A 25,460-nucleotide genomic window follows, 5' to 3' on the forward strand; every position below is an offset into this window, starting at 1 on the left:
TCCCACTGCCATAGGTGTCCATTCCCACCACCATAGGTGTCCATTCCCACCACCATAGGTGTCCATTCCCACCACCATAGGTGTCCATTCCCACTGCCATAGGTGTCCATTCCCACTGCCATAGGTGTCCATTCCCACTGCCATAGGTGTCCATTCCCACCACCATAGGTGTCCATTCCCATTCCATTCCCACCACCATAGGTGTCCATTCCCACTGCCATAGGTGTCCATTCCCACTGCCATAGGTGTCCATTCCCACTGCCATAGGTGTCCATTCCCACTGCCATAGGTGTCCATTCCCACTGCCATAGGTGTCCATTCCCACCACCATAGGTGTCCATTCCCACTGCCATAGGTGTCCATTCCCACTGCCATAGGTGTCCATTCCCACTGCCATAGGTGTCCATTCACCACCATACCGCCATAGGTGTCCATTCCCACCACCATAGGTGTCCATTCCCACACCATAGGTGTCCATTCCCACCGCCATAGGTGTCCATTCCCACCACCATAGGTGTCCATTCCCACTGCCATAGGTGTCCATTCCCACTGCCATAGGTGTCCATTCCCACCGCCATAGGTGTCCATTCCCACTGCCATGGGTGTCCATTCCCACCACCATAGGTGTCCATTCCCACTGCCATAGGTGTCCATTCCCACTGCCATAGGTGTCCATTCCCACTGCCATAGGTGTCCATTCCCACTGCCATAGGTGTCCATTCCCACCGCCATAGGTGTCCATTCCCACCGCCATAGGTGTCCATTCCCACTGCCATAGGTGTCCATTCCCACTGCCATAGGTGTCCATTCCCACCACCATAGGTGTCCATTCCCACTGCCATGGTCCATTCCCACTGCCATAGGTGTCCATTCCCACTGCCATAGGTGTCCATTCCCACCGCCATAGGTGTCCATTCCCACCACCATAGGTGTCCATTCCCACCACCATAGGTGTCCATTCCCACTGCCATAGGTGTCCATTCCCACCACCATAGGTGTCCATTCCCACCACCATAGGTGTCCATTCCCACCACCATAGGTGTCCATTCCCACTGCCATAGGTGTCCATTCCCACTGCCATAGGTGTCCATTCCCACCACCATAGGTGTCCATTCCCACCACCATAGGTGTCCATTCCCACCACCATAGGTGTCCATTCCCACCACCATAGGTGTCCATTCCCACCACCATAGGTGTCCATTCCCACCACCATAGGTGTCCATTCCCACTGCCATAGGTGTCCATTCCCACCACCATAGGTGTCCATTCCCACTGCCATAGGTGTCCATTCCCACCACCATAGGTGTCCATTCCCACCGCCATAGGTGTCCATTCCCACTGCCATAGGTGTCCATTCCCACTGCCATAGGTGTCCATTCCCACCACCATAGGTGTCCATTCCCACCACCATAGGTGTCCAGTCCCACCACCATAGGTGTCCAGTCCCACCACCATAGGTGTCCATTCCCACCACCATAGGTGTCCAGTCCCACCACCATAGGTGTCCATTCCCACCACCATAGGTGTCCAGTCCCACCACCATAGGTGTCCAGTCCCACCACCATAGGTGTCCAGTCCCACCACCATAGGTGTCCAGTCCCACCACCATAGGTGTCCAGTCCCACCACCATAGGTGTCCATTCCCACCACCATAGGTGTCCAGTCCCACCACCATAGGTGTCCATTCCCACCACCATAGGTGTCCATTCCCACCACCATAGGTGTCCAGTCCCACCACCATAGGTGTCCATTCCCACACCATAGGTGTCCATTCCCACCACCATAGGTGTCCATTCCCACTGCCATAGGTGTCCATTCCCCATAGGTGTCCATTCCCACTGCCATAGGTGTCCATTCCCACCACCATAGGTGTCCATTCCCACCACCATAGGTGTCCATTCCCACCACCATAGGTGTCCATTCCCACTGCCATAGGTGTCCATTCCCACTGCCATAGGTGTCCATTCCCCCACCATAGGTGTCCATTCCCACCACCATAGGTGTCCATTCCCACCACCATAGGTGTCCATTCCCACCACCATAGGTGTCCATTCCCACCACCATAGGTGTCCATTCCCACCACCATAGGTGTCCATTCCCACCACCCCACCACCATAGGTGTCCATTCCCACTGCCATAGGTGTCCATTCCCACTGCCATAGGTGTCCATTCCCACCACCATAGGTGTCCATTCCCACTGCCATAGGTGTCCATTCCCACTGCCATAGGTGTCCATTCCCACCACCATAGGTGTCCATTCCCACCACCATAGGTGTCCAGTCCCACCACCATAGGTGTCCATTCCCACCACCATAGGTGTCCATTCCCACCACCATAGGTGTCCATTCCCTGCCATAGGTGTCCATTCCCACCACCATAGGTGTCCAGGTGTCCATTCCCACCACCATAGGTGTCCAGTCCCACCACCATAGGTGTCCATTCCCACCACCATAGGTGTCCAGTCCCACCACCATAGGTGTCCATTCCCACTGCCATAGGTGTCCATTCCCACCTGCCATAGGTGTCCATTCCCACTGCCATAGGTGTCCAGGTGTCCCACTGCCATAGGTGTCCATTCCCACCACCATAGGTGTCCATTCCCACTGCCATAGGTGTCCCACCACCATAGGTCCCATTCCCACCACCATAGGTGTCCAGTCCCACCACCATAGGTGTCCATTCCCACTGCCATAGGTGTCCATTCCCACCACCATAGGTGTCCATTCCCACCACCATAGGTGTCCATTCCCACCACCATAGGTGTCCATTCCCACCACCATAGGTGTCCAGTCCCACCACCATAGGTGTCCAGTCCCACCACCATAGGTGTCCAGTCCCACCACCATAGGTGTCCAGTCCCACCACCATAGGTGTCCATTCCCACTGCCATAGGTGTCCATTCCCACCACCATAGGTGTCCATTCCCACCACCATAGGTGTCCATTCCCACCACCATAGGTGTCCAGTCCCACCACCATAGGTGTCCAGTCCCACCACCATAGGTGTCCAGTCCCACCACCATAGGTGTCCAGTCCCACCACCATAGGTGTCCAGTCCCACCACCATAGGTGTCCAGTCCCACCATAGGTGTCCATTCCCACCACCATAGGTGTCCAGTCCCACCACCATAGGTGTCCATTCCCACCACCATAGGTGTCCATTCCCACCACCATAGGTGTCCAGTCCCACCACCATAGGTGTCCATTCCCACCACCATAGGTGTCCAGTCCCACCACCATAGGTGTCCAGTCCCACCATAGGTGTCCACCATAGGTGTCCAGTCCCACCACCATAGGTGTCCAGTCCCACCACCATAGGTGTCCAGTCCCACACCATAGGTGTCCAGTCCCACCACCATAGGTGTCCATTCCCACCACCATAGGTGTCCAGTCCCACCACCATAGGTGTCCAGTCCCACCACCATAGGTGTCCATTCCCACCACCATAGGTGTCCAGTCCCACCACCATAGGTGTCCAGTCACCACCATAGGTGTCCAGTCCCACCACCATAGGTGTCCAGTCCCACCACCATAGGTGTCCAGTCCCACCACCATAGGTGTCCAGTCCCACCACCATAGGTGTCCATTCCCACCACCATAGGTGTCCAGTCCCACCACCATAGGTGTCCAGTCCCACCACCATAGGTGTCCATTCCCACCACCATAGGTGTCCAGTCCCACCACCATAGGTGTCCAGTCCCACATGGGTAAACCATAGGTGTCCAGTCCCACCACCATAGGTGTCCAGTCCCACCACCATAGGTGTCCAGTCCCACCACCATAGGTGTCCAGTCCCACCACCATAGGTGTCCAGTCCCACTCACCATAGGTGTCCAGTCCCACCACCATAGGTGTCCAGTCCCACCACCATAGGTGTCCAGTCCCACCACCATAGGTGTCCATTCCCCCACCATGCCATAGGTGTCCAGTCCCACCACCATAGGTGTCCATTCCCACCACCATAGGTGTCCATTCCCACCACCATAGGTGTCCAGTCCCACCACCATAGGTGTCCAGTCCCACCACCATAGGTGTCCAGGTGTCCCAGGTGTCCACCATAGGTGTCCATAGGTGTCCACCACCATAGGTGTCCAGTCCCACTGCCATAGGTGTCCAGTCCCACCACCATAGGTGTCCAGTCCCACCACCATAGGTGTCCATTCCCACACCATAGGTGTCCATTCCCACCACCATAGGTGTCCATTCCCACCACCATAGGTGTCCAGTCCCACCACCATAGGTGTCCAGTCCCACCACCATAGGTGTCCAGTCCCACCACCATAGGTGTCCATTCCCACCACCATAGGTGTCCATTCCCACCACCATAGGTGTCCAGTCCCACCACCATAGGTGTCCAGTCCCATAGGTGTCCAGTCCCACCACCATAGGTGTCCATTCCCACCACCATAGGTGTCCATTCCCATCACCATAGGTGTCCAGTCCCACCACCATAGGTGTCCAGTCCCACCACCATAGGTGTCCATTCCCACCACCATAGGTGTCCAGTCCCACCACCATAGGTGTCCAGTCCCACCACCATAGGTGTCCATTCCCACCACCATAGGTGTCCATTCCCACCACCATAGGTGTCCAGTCCCACCACCATAGGTGTCCAGTCCCACCACCATAGGTGTCCAGTCCCACCACCATAGGTGTCCAGTCCCACCACCATAGGTGTCCATTCCCACCACCATAGGTGTCCAGTCCCACCACCATAGGTGTCCAGTCCCACCACCATAGGTGTCCAGTCCCACCACCATAGGTGTCCAGTCCCACCACCATAGGTGTCCAGTCCCACCACCATAGGTGTCCAGTCCCACCACCATAGGTGTCCAGTCCCACCACCATAGGTGTCCAGTCCCACCACCATAGGTGTCCAGTCCCACCACCATAGGTGTCCAGTCCCACCACCATAGGTGTCCAGTCCCACCACCATAGGTGTCCAGTCCCACCACCATAGGTGTCCATTCCCACCACCATAGGTGTCCAGTCCCACCACCATAGGTGTCCAGTCCCACCACCATAGGTGTCCAGTCCCACCACCATAGGTGTCCAGTCCCATCACCATAGGTGTCCAGTCCCACCACCATAGGTGTCCAGTCCCACCACCATAGGTGTCCAGTCCCACCACCATAGGTGTCCAGTCCCACCACCATAGGTGTCCAGTCCCACCTCCATAGGTGTCCAGTCCCACCTCCATAGGTGTCCATTCCCACTGCCATAGGTGTCCAGTCCCACCACCATAGGTGTCCAGTCCCACCACCATAGGTGTCCAGTCCCACCACCATAGGTGTCCATTCCCACTGCCATAGGTGTCCAGTCCACCACCATAGGTGTCCAGTCCCACCACCATAGGTGTCCATTCCCACTGCCATAGGTGTCCATTCCCACCACCATAGGTGTCCAGTCCCACTCACCATAGGTGTCCAGTCCCACCACCATAGGTGTCCAGTCCCACCACCATAGGTGTCCAGTCCCATCACCATAGGTGTCCAGTCCCACCACCATAGGTGTCCAGTCCCACCACCATAGGTGTCCAGTCCCACCACCATAGGTGTCCAGTCCCACCACCATAGGTGTCCATTCCCACCACCATAGGTGTCCAGTCCCACCACCATGGGTGTCCAGTCCCATCACCATAGGTGTCCAGTCCCACCACCATAGGTGTCCAGTCCCACCACCATAGGTGTCCAGTCCCATCACCATAGGTGTCCAGTCCCACTCACCATAGGTGTGTCCATAGGTGTCCAGTCCCACCACCATAGGTGTCCAGTCCCACCACCATAGGTGTCCAGTCCCATCACCATAGGTGTCCAGTCCCACCTCCATAGGTGTCCAGTCCCATCACCATAGGTGTCCATTCCCATCACCATAGGTGTCCAGTCCCACCACCATAGGTGTCCAGTCCCATCACCATAGGTGTCCATTCCCACTGCCATAGGTGTCCAGTCTCACCTCCATAGGTGTCCAGTCTCACCTCCATAGGTGTCCAGTCCCACCACCATGTCTTGATAGGTGTCCAGTCCCACCACCATAGGTGTCCAGTCTCACCACCATAGGTGTCCAGTCCCACCACCATAGGTGTCCATTCCCACCACCATAGGTGTCCAGTCCCATCACCATAGGTGTCCAGTCCCACCACCATAGGTGTCCAGTCCCACCACCATAGGTGTCCAGTCCCACCACCATAGGTGTCCATTCCCACCACCATAGGTGTCCAGTCCCACCACCATAGGTGTCCAGTCCCACCACCATAGGTGTCCAGTCCCACCACCATAGGTGTCCAGTCCCACCTCCATAGGTGTCCATTCCCACTGCCATAGGTGTCCAGTCCCATCACCATAGGTGTCCAGTCCCACCACCATAGGTGTCCATTCCCACCACCATAGGTGTCCATTCCCACTGCCATAGGTGTCCAGTCCCACCACCATAGGTGTCCAGTCCCACTGCCATAGGTGTCCATTCCCACTGCCATGGGTGTCCATTCCCACCACCATAGGTGTCCAGTCCCATCACCATAGGTGTCCAGTCCCACCACCATAGGTGTCCAGTCCCACCACCATAGGTGTCCAGTCCCACCACCATAGGTGTCCAGTCCCACCACCATAGGTGTCCAGTCCCACCACCATAGGTGTCCAGTCCCACCACCATAGGTGTCCAGTCCCACCACCATAGGTGTCCAGTCCCACCTGCCATAGGTGTCCAGTCCCACTCACCATAGGTGTCCAGTCCCACCACCATAGGTGTCCAGTCCCATCACCATAGGTGTCCAGTCCCATCACCATAGGTGTCCAGTCCCACCACCATAGGTGTCCAGTCCCACCACCATAGGTGTCCAGTCCCACCACCATAGGTGTCCAGTCCCACCACCATAGGTGTCCAGTCCCACCTCCATAGGTGTCCAGTCCCACCACCATAGGTGTCCAGTCCCATCACCATAGGTGTCCAGTCCCACCACCATAGGTGTCCAGTCCCATCACCATAGGTGTCCATTCCCACTGCCATGGGTGTCCAGTCTCACCACCATAGGTGTCCAGTCCCACCACCATAGGTGTCCAGTCCCACCACCCATAGGTGTCCAGTCCCACCACCATAGGTGTCCAGTCTCACCACCATAGGTGTCCATTCCCACCACCATAGGTGTCCATTCCCACCACCATAGGTGTCCATTCCCACCACCATAGGTGTCCAGTCTCACCACCATAGGTGTCCAGTCCCACCACCATAGGTGTCCAGTCCCACCACCATAGGTGTCCAGTCCCACCACCATAGGTGTCCAGTCCCACCACCATAGGTGTCCAGTCCCACCACCATAGGTGTCCAGTCCCACCACCATAGGTGTCCAGTCTCACCACCATAGGTGTCCAGTCCCACCACCATAGGTGTCCAGTCCCACCACCATAGGTGTCCAGTCCCACCACCATAGGTGTCCATTCCCACCACCATAGGTGTCCAGTCCCACCACCATAGGTGTCCAGTCCCACCACCATAGGTGTCCAGTCCCACCACCATAGGTGTCCAGTCCCACCACCATAGGTGTCCAGTCCCACCACCATAGGTGTCCAGTCCCACCACCATAGGTGTCCAGTCCCACCACCATAGGTGTCCAGTCCCACCACCATAGGTGTCCAGTCCCACCACCATAGGTGTCCAGTCTCACCACCATAGGTGTCCAGTCCCACCACCATAGGTGTCCAGTCCCACCACCATAGGTGTCCATTCCCACCACCATAGGTGTCCAGTCCCACCACCATAGGTGTCCAGTCCCACCACCATAGGTGTCCAGTCCCACCACCATAGGTGTCCAGTCCCACCACCATAGGTGTCCAGTCCCACCACCATAGGTGTCCAGTCCCACTGCCATAGGTGTCCAGTCCCACCACCATAGGTGTCCAGTCCCACCACCATAGGTGTCCATTCCCACCACCATAGGTGTCCAGTCCACCACCATAGGTGTCCAGTCCCACCACCATAGGTGTCCAGTCCCACCACCATAGGTGTCCAGTCCCACCACCATAGGTGTCCAGTCCCACCACCATAGGTGTCCAGTCCCACTGCCATAGGTGTCCAGTCCCACCACCATAGGTGTCCAGTCCCACTGCCATAGGTGTCCATTCCCACCACCATGGGTGTCCAGTCCCACCACCATAGGTGTCCAGTCCCACCACCATAGGTGTCCAGTCCCACCACCATAGGTGTCCAGTCCCACCACCATAGGTGTCCAGTCCCACCACCATAGGTGTCCAGTCCCACCACCATAGGTGTCCAGTCCCATCACCATAGGTGTCCAGTCCCACCACCATAGGTGTCCAGTCCCACCACCATAGGTGTCCAGTCCCACCACCATAGGTGTCCAGTCCCACCACCATAGGTGTCCAGTCCCACCACCATAGGTGTCCAGTCCCACCACCATAGGTGTCCAGTCCCATCACCATAGGTGTCCAGTCCCACCTCCATAGGTGTCCAGTCCCATCACCATAGGTGTCCAGTCCCATCACCATAGGTGTCCAGTCCCATCACCATAGGTGTCCAGTCCCACCACCATAGGTGTCCAGTCCCATCACCATAGGTGTCCATTCCCACCACCATGGGTGTCCAGTCTCACCTCCATAGGTGTCCAGTCTCACCACCATAGGTGTCCAGTCCCACCACCATGTCTTGATAGGTGTCCAGTCCCACCACCATAGGTGTCCAGTCCCACCACCATAGGTGTCCAGTCTCACCTCCATAGGTGTCCAGTCTCACCACCATAGGTGTCCAGTCCCACCACCATGTCTTGATAGGTGTCCAGTCCCACCACCATAGGTGTCCAGTCCCACCACCATAGGTGTCCAGTCCCACCACCATAGGTGTCCAGTCCCACCACCATAGGTGTCCAGTCCCACCACCATAGGTGTCCAGTCCCACCACCATAGGTGTCCAGTCTCACCACCATAGGTGTCCAGTCCCACCACCATAGGTGTCCAGTCTCACCACCATAGGTGTCCAGTCCCACCACCATAGGTGTCCAGTCCCACCACCATAGGTGTCCAGTCCCACCACCATAGGTGTCCAGTCCCACCACCATAGGTGTCCAGTCTCACCACCATAGGTGTCCAGTCCCATCACCATAGGTGTCCAGTCCCACCACCATAGGTGTCCATTCCCACTGCCATAGGTGTCCATTCCCACTGCCATAGGTGTCCATTCCCATCACCATAGGTGTCCAGTCCCATCACCATAGGTGTCCAGTCCCACCACCATAGGTGTCCAGTCCCATCACCATAGGTGTCCAGTCTCACCACCATAGGTGTCCAGTCTCACCACCATAGGTGTCCATTCCCACCACCATGGGTGTCCAGTCCCACCACCATAGGTGTCCAGTCTCACCACCATAGGTGTCCAGTCCCATCACCATAGGTGTCCAGTCTCACCACCATAGGTGTCCAGTCTCACCACCATGGGTGTCCAGTCTCACCACCATAGGTGTCCAGTCTCACCACCATAGGTGTCCAGTCCCATCACCATAGGTGTCCAGTCCCATCACCTTGTCTTGGGCAGCTTTGTGGAACTAGATGGTATAAATGTAGATATTGTTGATTAAAATGTTTTGATTGATGTAGTAAATTGTCCTTCTGTATATTTTACCACGGGTAGATATTCTAAATGTTTCCATGTGGTGTTCTGGTTTCTATTCTCTAGTAGGAAACAAGTTAAAGGGTGTGGATCTGGAGGCCCCAGGAAACATCAATGGAGTCCCAGTAGTGGAGGTGGACATGGAGACGTTCGAGGAGAAACCCTGGAGGAAACCAGGTACGGGTCACTGTGGGCGGGGTTAGTGGGGGCGGGGTTACTGTGGGCGGGGTTACTGTGGGCGGGGTTATCGAGGAGAAACCCTGGAGGAAACCAGGTACGGGTTACTGTGGGCGGGGTCACTGTGGGCGGGGTCACTGTGGGCGGGGTCACTGTGGGGGGCGGGGTTACTGTGGGCGGGGTTACTGTGGGACATCGAGGAGAAACCCTGGAGGAAACCAGGTACGGGTCACTGTGGGCGGGGTTAGTGGGGGCGGGGTTACTGTGGGGGCGGGGTTACTGTGGGCGGGGTTACTGTGGGACATCGAGGAGAAACCCTGGAGGAAACCAGGTACGGGTCACTGTGGGCGGGGTTAGTGGGGGCGGGGTCACTGTGGGCGGGGTCACTGTGGGCGGGGTTAGTGTGGAACATTCGAGGAGAAACCCTGCAGGAAACCAGGTACGGGTTACTGTGGGCGGGGGGTTACTGTGGGCGGGGTTACTGTGGGACATTCGAGGAGAAACCCTGGAGGAAAACCAGGGGCGGGGTTACTGTGGGCGGGGTCACTGTGGAACATTCGAGGAGAAACCCTGCAGGAAACCAGGTACGGGTTACTGTACTGTGGGCGGGGTCACTGTGGGCGGGGTTACTGTGGGTGGGGTTACTGTGGAACATTCGAGGAGAAACCCTGGAGGAAACCAGGTACGGGTTACTGTGGGCGGGGTTAGTGGGGGCGGGGTCACTGTGGGCGGGGTCACTGTGGGCGGGGTTAGTGTGGAACATTCGAGGAGAAACCCTGCAGGAAACCAGGTACGGGTTACTGTGGGCGGGGTTACTGTGGGCGGGGTTACTGTGGGACATTCGAGGAGAAACCCTGGAGGAAACCAGGTATGGGTCACTGTGGGCGGGGTCACTGTGGAACATTCGAGGAGAAACCCTGCAGGAAACCAGGTACGGGTTACTGTGGGCGGGGTTACTGTGGGCGGGGTTACTGTGGGCGGGGTTACTGTGGGACATTCGAGGAGAAACCCTGGAGGAAACCAGGTACGGGTTACTGTGGGCGGGGTTACTGTGGGCGGGGTTACTGTGGGACATTCGAGGAGAAACCCTGGAGGAAACCAGGTACGGGTTACTGTGGGCGGGGTTACTGTGGGCGGGGTTACTGTGGGACATTCGAGGAGAAACCCTGGAGGAAACCAGGTATGGGTTACTGTGGGCGGGGTCACTGTGGGCGGGGTTACTGTGGGAGATTCGAGGAGAAACCCTGGAGGAAACCAGGTACGGGTTACTGTGGGCGGGGTTACTGTGGGCGGGGTTACTGTGGGACATTCGAGGAGAAACCCTGGAGGAAACCAGGTATGGGTTACTGTGGGCGGGGTTGCTGTGGGCGGGGTTACTGTGGAACATTCGAGGAGAAACCCTGGAGGAAACCAGGTACGGGTTACTGTGGGCGGGGTTACTGTGGGCGGGGTTACTGTGGGCGGGGTCACTGGGAAATTCGAGGAGGAAACCAGGTACGTGTTACTTTGTCTTCTGACAGAGTGGGGCGGGGTTACGTTTCTGATTGGTCCACTTTTACACTGAGAGGCTTGGTAGGAGTTTGTAAACATAAACGTCTGTGTGTGTGTGTGTCCTGTGTGTGTGTGTGTGTGTGTGTCTGTGTCTGTCTGTCTGTCTGTCTGTCTAGGTGCTGACCTGTCTGACTACTTTAACTATGGGTTCAACGAGGACACGTGGAAGGGCTACTGTGACAAACAGAAGAGGCTGAGGATGGGCCTGGAGGTCGTCAACATCTCCTCCACCACCAGTAAAATCACTGTAAGATACAACATCTCCTCCACCACCAGCTAAATCACTGTAAGATACAACATCTCCTCCACTACCAGCTAAATCACTAAGATACAACATCTCCTCCACTACCAGCTAAATCACTAAGATACAACATCTCCTCCACCACCAGTAAAATCACTGTAAGACACAACATCCCCTCCACCACCAGCAAAATCACTGTAAGACACAACATCCCCTCCACCACCAGCAAAATCACTGTAAGACACAACATCTCCTCCACCACCAGCAAAATCACTGTAAGACACAACATCTCCTCCACCACCACCAGTAAAATCACTGTAAGACACAACATATCCTCCACCACCAGTAAAATCACTGTAAGATACAACGTCTCCTCCACCACCAGCAAAATCACTGTAAGATACAACATCTCCTCCACCACCAGTAAAATCACTGTAAGACACAACATCTCCTCCACCACCAGCAAAATCACTGTAAGATACAACATCTCCTCCACCACCAGTAAAATCACTGTAAGACACAACATCTCCTCCACCACCAGTAAAATCACTGTAAGACACAACATCTCCTCCACTACCAGCTAAATCACTAAGACACAACATCTCCTCCACTACCAGCTAAATCACTGTAAGATACAACATCTCCTCCACCACCAGTAAAATCACTGTAAGACACAACATCTCCTCCACCACCAGTAAAATCACTGTAAGACACAACATCTCCTCCACTACCAGCTAAATCACTGTAAGACACAACATCTCCTCCACCACCAGTAAAATCACTGTAAGACACAACATCTCCTCCACCACCAGCTAAATCACTAAGACACAACATCTCCTCCACTACCAGCTAAATCACTGTAAGACACAACGTCTCCTCCACCACCAGCTAAATCACTAAGATACAACATCTCCTCCACTACCAGCTAAATCACTGTAAGATACAACATCTCCTCCACTACCAGCTAAATCACTAAGATACAACATCTCCTCCACTACCAGCTAAATCACTAAGATACAACATCTCCTCCACTACCAGCTAAATCACTAAGACACAACATCTCCTCCACTACCAGCTAAATCACTAAGACACAACATCTCCTCCACTACCAGCTAAATCACTATAAGACACAACATCTCCTCCACTACCAGCTAAATCACTAAGATACAATATCTCCTCCACCACCAGCTAAATCACTAAGATACAACATCTCCTCCACTACCAGCTAAATCACTAAGATACAACATCTCCTCCACTACCAGCTAAATCACTAAGATACATCTCCTCCACTACCAGCTAAATCACTAAGATACAATATCTCCTCCACTACCAGCTAAATCACTGTAAGACACAACATCTCCTCCACCACCAGCTAAATCACTAAGATACAATATCTCCTCCACCACCAGCTAAATCACTAAGATACAATATCTCCTCCACTACCAGCTAAATCACTGTAAGATACAACATCTCCTCCACTACCAGCTAAATCACTAAGATACAACATCTCCTCCACTACCAGCTAAATCACTAAGATACAACATCTCCTCCACTACCAGCTAAATCACTAAGACACAACATCTCCTCCACTACCAGCTAAATCACTGTAAGACACAACATCTCCTCCACTACCAGCTAAATCACTAAGATACAATATCTCCTCCACCACCAGCTAAATCACTAAGATACAACATCTCCTCCACTACCAGCTAAATCACTAAGATACATCTCCTCCACTACCAGCTAAATCACTGTAAGACACAACATCTCCTCCACTACCAGCTAAATCACTAAGATACAATATCTCCTCCACTACCAGCTAAATCACTGTAAGACACAACATCTCCTCCACCACCAGCTAAATCACTAAGATACAATATCTCCTCCACCACCAGCTAAATCACTAAGATACAATATCTCCTCCACCACCAGCTAAATCACTAAGATACAATATCTCCTCCACCACCAGCTAAATCACTAAGATACAACATCTCCTCCACCACCAGCTAAATCACTAAGATACAACATCTCCTCCACTACCAGCTAAATCACTAAGATACAACATCTCCTCCACCACCAGCTAAATCACTAAGATACAACATCTCCTCCACTACCAGCTAAATCACTAAGACACAACATCTCCTCCACTTCCAGCTAAATCACTAAGATACAACATCTCCTCCACTACCAGCTAAATCACTAAGATACAATATCTCCTCCACCACCAGCTAAATCACTAAGATACAATATCTCCTCCACCACCAGCTAAATCACTAAGATACAATATCTCCTCCACCACCAGCTAAATCACTAAGATACAACATCTCCTCCACCACCAGCTAAATCACTAAGATACAACATCTCCTCCACTACCAGCTAAATCACTAAGACACAACATCTCCTCCACTTCCAGCTAAATCACTACGATACAACATCTCCTCCACTACCAGCTAAATCACTAAGATATAACATCTCCTCCACTACCAGCTAAATCACTAAGACACAACATCTCCTCCACTACCAGCTAAATCACTAAGATACAACATCTCCTCCACTACCAGCTAAATCACTAAGACACAACATCTCCTCCACTACCAGCTAAATCACTAAGATACAACATCTCCTCCACTACCAGCTAAATCACTGTAGGATACAACGTCTCCTCCACTACCAGCTAAATCACTACGATACAACATCTCCTCCACTACCAGCTAAATCACTAAGATACAACATCTCCTCCACTACCAGCTAAATCACTAAGACACAACATCTCCTCCACTACCAGCTAAATCACTAAGATACAACATCTCCTCCACTACCAGCTAAATCACTAAGACACAACATCTCCTCCACATCCTTCTCTGTCTCCTCCTCTCACTTCCCTTCCTTCTCTCTCCTCCTCTCACTTCCCTTCCTTCTCTCTCCTCCTCTCACTTCCCTTCCTTCTCTCTCTCACTTCCCTTCCTTCCTTCTCTCTCTCCTCTTCTCACTTCCCTTCCTTCCTTCTCTCTCACTTCCCTTCCTTCTCTCTCTCTCTCCTCACTTCCCTTCATCCTCTCTCTCTCCTCTTCTCAATTCCCTTCCTTCTCTCTCTCCTCTCAATTCCCTTCCTTCTCTCTCTCCTCCTCTCACTTCCCTTCCTTCTCTCTCTCTCCTCCTCTCACTTCCCTTCCTTCTCTCTCTCCTCCTCTCACTTCCCTTCCTTCTCTCTCTCTCTCCTCCTCTCACTTCCCTTCTTTGTCTCATTGAATTGCCATATGATAATCAGTGTAAAACAGATAAACCAGAGTTGTTTAAAACCAAGATATCCATTTAAAGAGGTCCTACTACTGTCAAATGGTCAAACCCAAGATGTTATAAACTTAAAGATGTCCCTACTCTACTCCCCTCAGGTTCAGCAGGGCAGGACGGGGAATGAGAAGGAAGTGAGTTTACCCATCCACACGACCAAACCTGACTTCCCCACTCCAGCCAGCCTCTACAAGTCATCCATGAACATGAACACTACCAGGTAAGAGCTGTACACAGGTCAGGACAGGTACATATAGACGGACTGTAAGGTTAGCCTAGGACAGGTACAGACAGTGAGGTTAGCCTAGGACAGGTACAGACAGTGAGGTTAGCCTAGGACAGGTACAGACAGTGAGGTTAGCCTAGGACAGGTTGAGAGACAGTAAGGTTAGCCTAGGACAGGTACGGACAGTAAGGTTAGCCTAGGACAGGTACAGAGACAGTAAGGTTAGCCTAGGACAGGTCCAGACAGTAAGGTTAGCCTAGGACAGGTCCAGACAGTAAGGTTAGCCTAGGACAGGTACAGAGACAGTAAGGTTAGCCTAGGACAGGTACAGAGACAGTAAGGTTAGCCTAGGACAGGTGCAGACAGTAAGGTTAGCCTAGGACAGGTTGAGAGACAGTAAGGTTAGCCTAGGACAGGTACAGACAGTAAGGTTAGCCTAGGACAGGTACAGACAGTAAGGTTAGCCTAGGACAGGTACAGAGACAGTAAGGTTAGCCTAGGACAGGTACAGAGACAGTAAGGTTAGCCTAGGACATGTACAGACAGTAAGGTTAGCCTAGGACAGGTACAGACAGTAAGGTTAGCCTAGGACAGGTACAGACAGTAAGGTTAGCCTAGGACAGGTACAGACAGTAAGGTTAGCCTAGGACAGGTACAGACAGTGAGGTTAGCCTAGGACAGGTACAGACAGTGAGGTTAGCCTAGGACAGGTACAGAGACAGTAAGGTTAGCCTATGACAGGCACAGAGACAGTAAGGTTAGCCTAGGACAGGTACAGACAGTAAGGTTAGCCTAGGACATGTACATACAGTAAGGTTAGCCTAGGACAGGTACAGACAGTAAGGTTAGCCTAGGGCAGGTTTAGAGACAGTGAGTTAGCCTAGGACAGGTTAAGAGACAGTGAGTTAGCCTAGGACAGGTTAAGAGACAGTGAGTTAGCCTAGGACAGGTTAAGAGACAGTGAGTTAGCCTAGGACAGGTTAAGAGACAGTAAGGTTAGCCTAGGACAGGTTAAGAGACAGTAAGGTTAGCCTAGGACAGGTTAAGAGACAGTAAGGTTAGCCTAGGACAGGTTAAGAGACAGTGAGTTAGCCTAGGACAGGTACAGACAGTAAGGTTAGCCTAGGGCAGGTTTAGAGACAGTGAGTTAGCCTCGGACAGGTTAAGAGACAGTAAGGTTATCCTAGGACAGGTTAAGAGACAGTAAGGTTAGCCTAGGACAGGTTAAGAGACAGTGAGTTAGCCTAGGACAGGTTAAGAGACAGTGAGTTAGCCTAGGACAGGTTAAGAGACAGTGAGTTAGCCTAGGACAGGTTAAGAGACAGTAAGGTTATCCTAGGACAGGTTAAGAGACAGTAAGGTTATCCTAGGACAGGTTAAGAGACAGTAAGGTTAGCCTAGGACAGGTTAAGAGACAGTGAGTTAGCCTAGGACAGGTACAGACAGTAAGGTTAGCCTAGGGCAGGTTTAGAGACAGTGAGTTAGCCTCGGACAGGTTAAGAGACAGTAAGGTTATCCTAGGACAGGTTAAGAGACAGTAAGGTTAGCCTAGGACAGGTTAAGAGACATGAGAGTGACTCATGTATTACCTCTGGTAGAGGATTTGGCAAAACACGGTCTGGCAGTGGACAGAGAGACAGACAGACAGGCAGACACAGAGAGACAGACAGACACACAGACAGGCAGACACAGAGAGACACACAGAGAGACAGACAGACACACAGACAGGCAGACAGACACACAGACAGGCAGACAGACACACACACAGACAGGCAGACAGACACACACACAGACAGGCAGACAGACACACAGACAGGCAGACAGACAGGCAGACAGACAGACAGACAGACAGACAGGCAGACAGACAGACAGACAGGCAGACAGACAGACGGACGGACGGACGGGCGGGCGGGCGGACGGACAGACAAGCTTGCTTCCGTTTTTCTCCTCTCACTGTACACATGAATGAGTTCCTCTGAGTTCCTCTGAGTGTGTGAGGGGAGGTCTAACTGTGTCTCCCCCTTCTCCCCCTGATGGTAGGATCTCCCCCCCACAGTGGACTGCTCCCCCCGTCCAGGACATGTCCTACTATACGTGAGTGTGATGGGGCTTGTTCACAACAACACACTGATACATCCATGTACAGTATTCTGTCTTTTCCAGATGCTATTTAAAACACACAAAATAAACTCGTTTTAATTTCCCTCGGCCGTTAAACTAGTGACAAACGTCGTAGTTGCGTCGCGTCGTTAGGGCACAACGTGGTAGCCAACAATTGTCACCGCGGCAACGTTAAGTTTAACGGGAGTCGTCACCTTGGCAACAGTAAACACATTTAAATGCAACACACGTATGCACGTTGACTCACGTGTGTGTGACAGGTGATAGCCATGTTATAGACATGTAATAACAGATTCTACATCTTATGTGTATTAGTGCTGCTGTGTGTTGTCCTTTCTGACTTTAGTGTCCTGTCACTGATCTGTCTGGTGGTTAGGTACCGATCTGTCTGTGGTGGTTAGGTACACCGATCTGTCTGTGGTGGTTAGGTACCCCGATCTGTCTGTGGTGGTTAGGTACCGATCTGTCTGTGGTGGTTAGGTACACCGATCTGTCTGTGGTGGTTAGGTACCCCGATCTGTCTGTGGTGGTTAGGTACCCCGATCTGTCTGTGGTGGTTAGGTACCCCGATCTGTCTGTGGTGGTTAGGTACCGATCTGTCTGTGGTGGTTAGGTACCGATCTGTCTGTGGTGGTTAGGTACCGATCTGTCTGTGGTGGTTAGGTACCGATCTGTCTGTGGTGGTTAGGTACCGATCTGTCTGTGGTGGTTAGGTACCGATCTGTCTGTGGTGGTTAGGTACCCCGATCTGTCTGTGGTGGTTAGGTACCGATCTGTCTGTGGTGGTTAGGTACCCCGATCTGTCTGTGGTGGTTAGGTACCCCGATCTGTCTGTGGTGGTTAGGTACCCCGATCTGTCTGTGGTGGTTAGGTACCGATCTGTCTGTGGTGGTTAGGTACCCCGATCTGTCTGTGGTGGTTAGGTACCCCGATCTGTCTGTGGTGGTTAGGTACCCCGATCTGTCTGTGGTGGTTAGGTACCCCGATCTGTCTGTGGTGGTTAGGTACCCCGATCTGTGTGTGGTGGTTAGGTACCCCGATCTGTGTGTGGTGGTTAGGTACCCCGATCTGTCTGTGGTGGTTAGGTACCCCGATCTGTCTGTGGTGGTTAGGTACCCCGATCTGTCTGTGGTGGTTAGGTACCCCGATCTGTCTGTGGTGGTTAGGTACCGATCTGTCTGTGGTGGTTAGGTACCGATCTGTCTGTGGTGGTTAGGTACCGATCTGTCTGTGGTGGTTAGGTACCGATCTGTCTGTGGTGGTTAGGTACCCCAATCTGGGCATGTGGCTGTGTATTAGTTGATAGAGTGTAGTCTAGTGGTTAAGAGCGTTGTCTTAGTCGTTAATGACTGAGTAGACGGCAGGTAGTCTAGTGGTTAAGAGCGTTGTCTTAGTCGTTAATGACCGAGTAGACGGCAGGTAGTCTAGTGGTTAAGAGCGTTGTCTTAGTGGTTAATGACTGAGTAGACGGCAGGTAGTCTAGTGGTTAAGAGCGCTGTCTTAGTGGTTAATGACTGAGTAGACGGCAGGTAGTCTAGTGGTTAAGAGCGTTGTCTTAGTGGTTAATGACTGAGTAGACGACAGGTAGTCTAGTGGTTAAGAGTGTTGTCTTAGTCGTTAATGACTGAGTAGACGGCAGGTAGTCTAGTGGTTAAGAGCGCTGTCTTAGTCGTTAATGACTGAGTAGACGGCAGGTAGTCTAGTGGTTAAGAGTGTTGTCTTAGTCGTTAATGACTGAGTAGACGGCAGGTAGTCTAGTGGTTAAGAGCGTTGTCTTAATCGTTAATGACCGAGTAGATGGCAGGTAGTCTAGTGGTTAAGAGCGTTGTCTTAATCGTTAATGACCGAGTGGACGGCAGGTAGTCTAGTGGTTAAGAGTGTTGTCTTAGTCGTTAATGACTGAGTAGACGGCAGGTAGTCTAGTGGTTAAGAGTGTTGTCTTAGTGGTTAATGACCGAGTAGACGGCAGGTAGTCTAGTGGTTAAGAGTGTTGTCTTAGTCGTTAATGACTGAGTAGACGGCAGGTAGTCTAGTGGTTAAGAGCGCTGTCTTAGTCGTTAATGACCGAGTGGACGGCAGGTAGTCTAGTGGTTAAGAGCGCTGTCTTAGTCGTTAATGACCGAGTGGACGGCAGGTAGTCTAGTGGTTAAGAGCGTTGTCTTAGTGGTTAATGACTGAGTAGACGGCAGGTAGTCTGTGGTGGTTAAGAGCGTTGTCTTAGTGGTTAATGACTGAGTAGACGGCAGGTAGTCTAGTGGTTAAGAGCGTTGTCTTAGTGGTTAATGACTGAGTAGACGGCAGGTAGTCTAGTGGTTAAGAGTATTGTCTTAGTGGTTAATGACTGAGTAGACGGCAGGTAGTCTAGTGGTTAAGAGTGTTGTCTTAGTGGTTAATGACCGAGTAGACAGGTAGTCTAGTGGTTAAGAGTGTCTTAGTGGTTGAAGAGTGTTGTCTCTAGTGGTTAAGTGTTGTGGCGGCAGGTAGTCTAGTGGTTAAGAGTGTTGTCTTAGTGGTTAATGACCGAGTAGACGGCAGGTAGTCTAGTGGTTAAGAGCGTTGTCTTAGTGGTTAATGACCGAGTAGACGGCAGGTAGTCTAGTGGTTAAGAGCGTTGTCTTAGTGGTTAATGACTGAGTAGACGGCAGGTAGTCTAGTGGTTAAGAGCGTTGTCTTAGTGGTTAATGACCGAGTAGACGGCAGGTAGTCTAGTGGTTAAGAGCGTTGTCTTAGTGGTTAATGACCGAGTAGACGGCAGGTAGTCTAGTGGTTAAGAGCGTTGTCTTAGTGGTTAATGACTGAGTAGACGGCAGGTAGTCTAGTGGTTAAGAGCGTTGTCTTAGTGGTTAATGACTGAGTAGACGGCAGGTAGTCTAGTGGTTAAGAGCGTTGTCTTAGTGGTTAATGACCGAGTAGACGGCAGGTAGTCTAGTGGTTAAGAGCGTTGTCTTAGTGGTTAATGACTGAGTAGACGGCAGGTAGTCTAGTGGTTAAGAGCGCTGTCTTAGTCGTTAATGACTGAGTAGACGGCAGGTAGTCTAGTGGTTAAGAGTGTTGTCTTAGTCGTTAATGACTGAGTAGACGGCAGGTAGTCTAGTGGTTAAGAGCGTTGTCTTAGTGGTTAATGACTGAGTGGACGGCAGGTAGTCTAGTGGTTAAGAGCGTTGTCTTAGTCGTTAATGACTGAGTAGACGGCAGGTAGTCTAGTGGTTAAGAGCGTTGTCTTAGTGGTTAATGACCGAGTAGACGGCAGGTAGTCTAGTGGTTAAGAGCGTTGTCTTAGTGGTTAATGACTGAGTGGACGGCAGGTAGTCTAGTGGTTAAGAGCGCTGTCTTAGTCGTTAATGACCGAGTGGACGGCAGGTAGTCTAGTGGTTAAGAGTGTTGTCTTAGTCGTTAATGACCGAGTAGACGGCAGGTAGTCTAGTGGTTAAGAGCGGTTGTCTTAGTGGTTAATGACTGAGTAGACGGCAGGTAGTCTAGTGGTTAAGAGCGTTGTCTTAGTCGTTAATGACCGAGTGGACGGCAGGTAGTCTAGTGGTTAAGAGCGTTGTCTTAGTCGTTAATGACCGAGTAGACGGCAGGTAGTCTAGTGGTTAAGAGCGTTGTCTTAGTCGTTAATGACCGAGTAGACGGCAGGTAGTCTAGTGGTTAAGAGCGTTGGGGCCCGTAAACGGAAGGTTGCTTGTCCGAATCCCAGAGCCAACTAGGTGAAACATCTCATCTTGAGCCAAAAGGCCCTTAGTTGTGACAGCTTCCTGTTTGTTGTTCTGGAGGAGATGGTCTGCTGAGTGACTCACGTTGTGTTCAGGAAGACCAGTGGTACGATCGACGTGATTGGAGGAGGGACCGCTACCATCAGCAGAGTGGAGGGACGACGAAGACACAACCTGGAGGGAAACAACATCCAGGTATATACACACACACACACACACACACACACACACACACACACACACACACACACACACACACACACACACACACACACACACACACACACACACACACCTGGAGGGAAACAACATCCAGGTACACACACACACACACACACACACACACACACACACACACACACAATATTTAAGAAGTTGTTCTTAATGTTTTGTAAACTCAGTGTATATTATGTGAACTAAACAGAAACAAATCTATATTATTAATTTAAATAAAATAATGAGTCATACATTGACTGCTGTTATGAAAACCTTATGTTGACGCCCAGAGTCACATTTTAGTTTATTTAGTCTTTTCAACAGGTTTTTAACTGACTTTTTATTCTGGTTTCGTAGTAATACTGGTGTCGGGACAACCCTTCACGAACACATGAAATGACATGACCTCCATAGAAGTCCATGTACCCATTCTGTTGGCTGTTGAATCACATACCTGGTTGTGATTTGGCCGTTTCTTCGTTGTCGTAGGTGATTTCGAACACTCGTCGTCGGACGCCGAGCAAAACCCCAACAAGATGCCCCCTTCTTCCCCCGGCCCACTCCCCCAAACATCCCTCCTCCCCCATTCCTTCCCCCTCCTCCCAACGTCAGCCAGGCTCCCCTCTCATCCCCCACCAAGTAAGTCTACACCTCTCTCACTTTGTCATTCTGTCTCGCTCTCCCCCATCTGTCTCTCTCTCTCTCTCTCTCTCTCTCTCTCTCTCTCTCTCTCTCTCTCTCTCTCTCTCTCTCTCTCTCTGTCTCTGTCTCTCTCTCTTGTCTCCTCTCTCTCCCTTCTCTCTCTCTTGTCTCCACTCTCTCTCCCCCTCTCTCTGTTTCTCTCTCTCTCTCCCCCTCTCTCTGTTTCTCTCTCTCCCCCTCTCTCTTGTCTCCTCTCTCTCTCCGTCTCTGTCTCTCTCTCTCTTGTCTCCTCTCTCTCTCTCTCTCTCTCTCTCTTGTCTCCTCTCTCTCCCTCTCTCTCTCGTCTCCTCTCTCTCTCCCCTCTCTCTCTGTTTCTCTCTCTCTGTTTCTCTCTCTGTTTCTCTCTCTCTGTTTATCTCTCTGTTCTCTCTCTCTGTTTCTCTCTCTCCCCGTCTCTCTCTCTCTCTCTCTCTCTCCTGCTTTCTGTCTCTTTTATATATTTGTATATTCACCCTGTTTAACTTTCCCACAGAGAGGAATTAGCTAACAATTGTTTTTTATTTGTTAGGAATACCTATGAATGTCCCTCCTCCTGGTAAGAACAATACTCCCAACTATACTCACTATTACTACACAATGCCATTCATGATGTGGGAAAGACTGAAGAGTTACACATATTGGTATACTATACAGGTTTTATCTGTCTCAATGTTCCCAGTTAGAATGTGTCAGTGTGGTGATGTCATAATGTGGTATAGATTCAACAGTTGGAATGTATCAGTGTGGTGATGTCATAATGTGGTATAGACTCAACAGGTAGAATGTGTGGTGTGGTGATGTCATAATGTGGTATAGACTCAACAGTTATAATGTGTACCTGTGTGTGTTTTAATAGTAACACTGTGTGTGTGCAGGTTTCCCTCCTCCCAGCGGCCCCCCTCCCTCTCTCATCCCCACCTTGGACAGGTAAGACACCTCCACAGCTCTACCTTGTAGACATGGATAGATTGAGCCCTAGCCTCTCCCCTCCTATGTACTTGTAGAGATCTAAGGCAGCGTTTACACAGGCAACCCAATTCTGATCTGTTAACCCAATTATTTACAGAAGAGCTGATCTGTTTAAATAGCGTTACCCATAGACTTCCAGTCAATATGCTATCTGCTAGCATGCTATGGGTATCTGCTAGCATGCTATGGGTATCTGTTAGCATGCTATGGGTATCTGCTAGCATGCTATGGGTATCTGCTAGTAGATACCCATCGACTTCCAGTCAACGCGCTAACTCTATTTAACATTGGCTCACTTCGTTCATACTGGACACAGAGACATAAACATGGTATCCACGAGTCCATCTGACTCTGGGGAAGTGGATAAAAAGCATCATTACCAGAATCCTGAAATATCCATTTTAATATGATTGACTGGATCAATATGTAAATGGCATCTAAAAGTATTGGTTAAAATGATCATGATGACTTTGATATATTTTTATTTTTTATAGCAGTGGGCATCCAGGTGGATATGATGTTCGTCCTGTTCCACCATACCCCTTCCCCACAGGTAGGGGGCGACAAAACACACTATCACTTTCAATCAATCAATATTATATTATATAAGTCTGTCCAAAATGGATCCCTATTCCCTATGTCGTGCGCAACCGTTGACTAAGGTGCCATTTCCGATGTAGCCTCACTCTCAATCACTTTCAATTAATAATAAGTTATTATTATATTAAATGGTATTAAATCAATCCATGGGCTTCATTTAACAAGATATATAGGATGAGTCCCAATGGGACCCAATCTGGCCTGTATAATGCACTTCTTTTAAGCAGGGCCAATAGGGCTGTGGTCAAAAGTAGTGCACTATATAGGGAATAGGGTGTCATAGGGCTCTGGTCTAAAGTAGTGCACTACATAGGGAATAGGGTGTCATAGGGCTCTGGTCTAAAGTAGTGCACTACATAGGAATAGGGTGTCATAGGGCTGTGGTCTAAAGTAGTGCACTATATAGGGAATAGGGTGTCATAGGGCTCTGGTCTAAAGTAGTGCACTACATAGGGAATAGGGTGCCAGTTGGGAAGCACGCATTTATGAACTTGATCCAAAGTTTGATTGACAGTAGGGCCGGTCGATACCAGTATCGCCATCCTCGTTAGTATCGTGGCAAGGAAACACAACGCAAAGCAGATTGGCTCAGTATGTAATACCTTCTGTAGGAAACAGCCCCGATGTTGGGAAACAGCCCTGATGTTGGGAAACAGCCCTGATGTTGGAAAACAGCCCTGATGTTGGGAAACAGCCCTGATGTTGGAACACAGCCCTGATGTTGGAACACAGCCCTGATGTTTTCCTGATGTTGGGAAACAGCCCTGATGTTGGGAACCCTGATGTTGGGAAACAGCCCTGATGTTGGAAACAAACATCATTATGATGGAAAACAGCCCTGATGTTGGGAAACAGCTCTGATGTTGGGAAACAGCCCTGATGTTGGGAAACATCCCTGAAGTTGGGAAACAGCCCTGATGTTGGAAACAAACATCATTATGATGGAAAACAGCCCTGATGTTGGAAAACAGCCCTGATGTTGGGAAACAGCCCTGATGTTGGAAACAAACATCATTATGATGGAAAACAGCCTTGATGTTGGAAAACAGCCTTGATGTTGGAAAACAGCCCTGATGTTGGAAAACAAACATCATTATGATGGAAAACAGCCCAGATGTTGGAAAACAGCCCTGATGTTGGAAAACAGCCCTGATGTTGGAAAACAGCCCTGATGTTGGAAAACAGCCATGATGTTGGAAAACAGCCATGATGTTGGAAAACAGCTGTTGGAAAACAGCCCTGATGTTGGGAAACAAACATCATTATGATGGAAAACAGCCCTGATGTTGGAAAACAGCCCTGATGTTGGAAAACAGCCCTGATGTTGGGAAACAGCCCTGAAGTTGGGAAACAGCCCTGATGTTGGAAACAAACATCATTATGATGGAAAACAGCCCTGATGTTGGAAAACAGCCCTGATGTTGGAAAACAGCCCCGATGTTGGAAAACAGCCCTGATGTTGGAAAACAGCCCTGATGTTGGAAACAAACATCATTATGATGGAAAACAGCCTTGATGTTGGAAAACAGCCTTGATGTTGGAAAACAGCCCTGATGTTGGAAAACAAACATCATTATGATGGAAAACAGCCTTGATGTTGGAAAACAGCCTTGATGATGGAAAACAGCCTTGATGATGGAAAACAGCCTTGATGTTGGAAAACAGCCCTGATGTTGGAAAACAGCCCTGATGTTGGAAAACAAACATCATTATGATGGAAAACAGCCTTGATGTTGGAAAACAGCCCTGATGTTGGGAAACAGCCCTGAAGTTGGGAAACAAACATCATTATGTTGGAAAACAGCCCTGATGTTGGAAAACAGCCCTGATGTTGGGAAACAGCCCTGATGTTGGGAAACAGCCCTGATGTTGGAAAACAGCCCTGATGTTGGAACACAGCCCTGATGTTGGAACACAGCCCTGATGTTTTCCTGATGTTGGGAAACAGCCCTGATGTTGGGAAACAGCCCTGATGTTGGAAAACAGCCCTGATGTTGGAACACAGCCTGATGTTGGAACACAGCCCTGATGTTGGAACACAGCCCTGATGTTGGGAAACA

The 25,460-nt window shown here is 50.9% G+C and overlaps 1 pseudogene; it reads left to right on the plus strand.

Moving 5' to 3' along the window:
- Window positions 1-25,460, plus strand: part of LOC127923505 (pre-mRNA 3'-end-processing factor FIP1-like) — a 65,201-nt pseudogene that overhangs the window by 19,061 nt on the left and 20,680 nt on the right.

Source organism: Oncorhynchus keta, unplaced genomic scaffold, assembly GCF_023373465.1.
Source record: "Oncorhynchus keta strain PuntledgeMale-10-30-2019 unplaced genomic scaffold, Oket_V2 Un_contig_2991_pilon_pilon, whole genome shotgun sequence".
In the NCBI taxonomy this organism is placed as follows: Eukaryota; Metazoa; Chordata; class Actinopteri; order Salmoniformes; family Salmonidae; genus Oncorhynchus; species Oncorhynchus keta.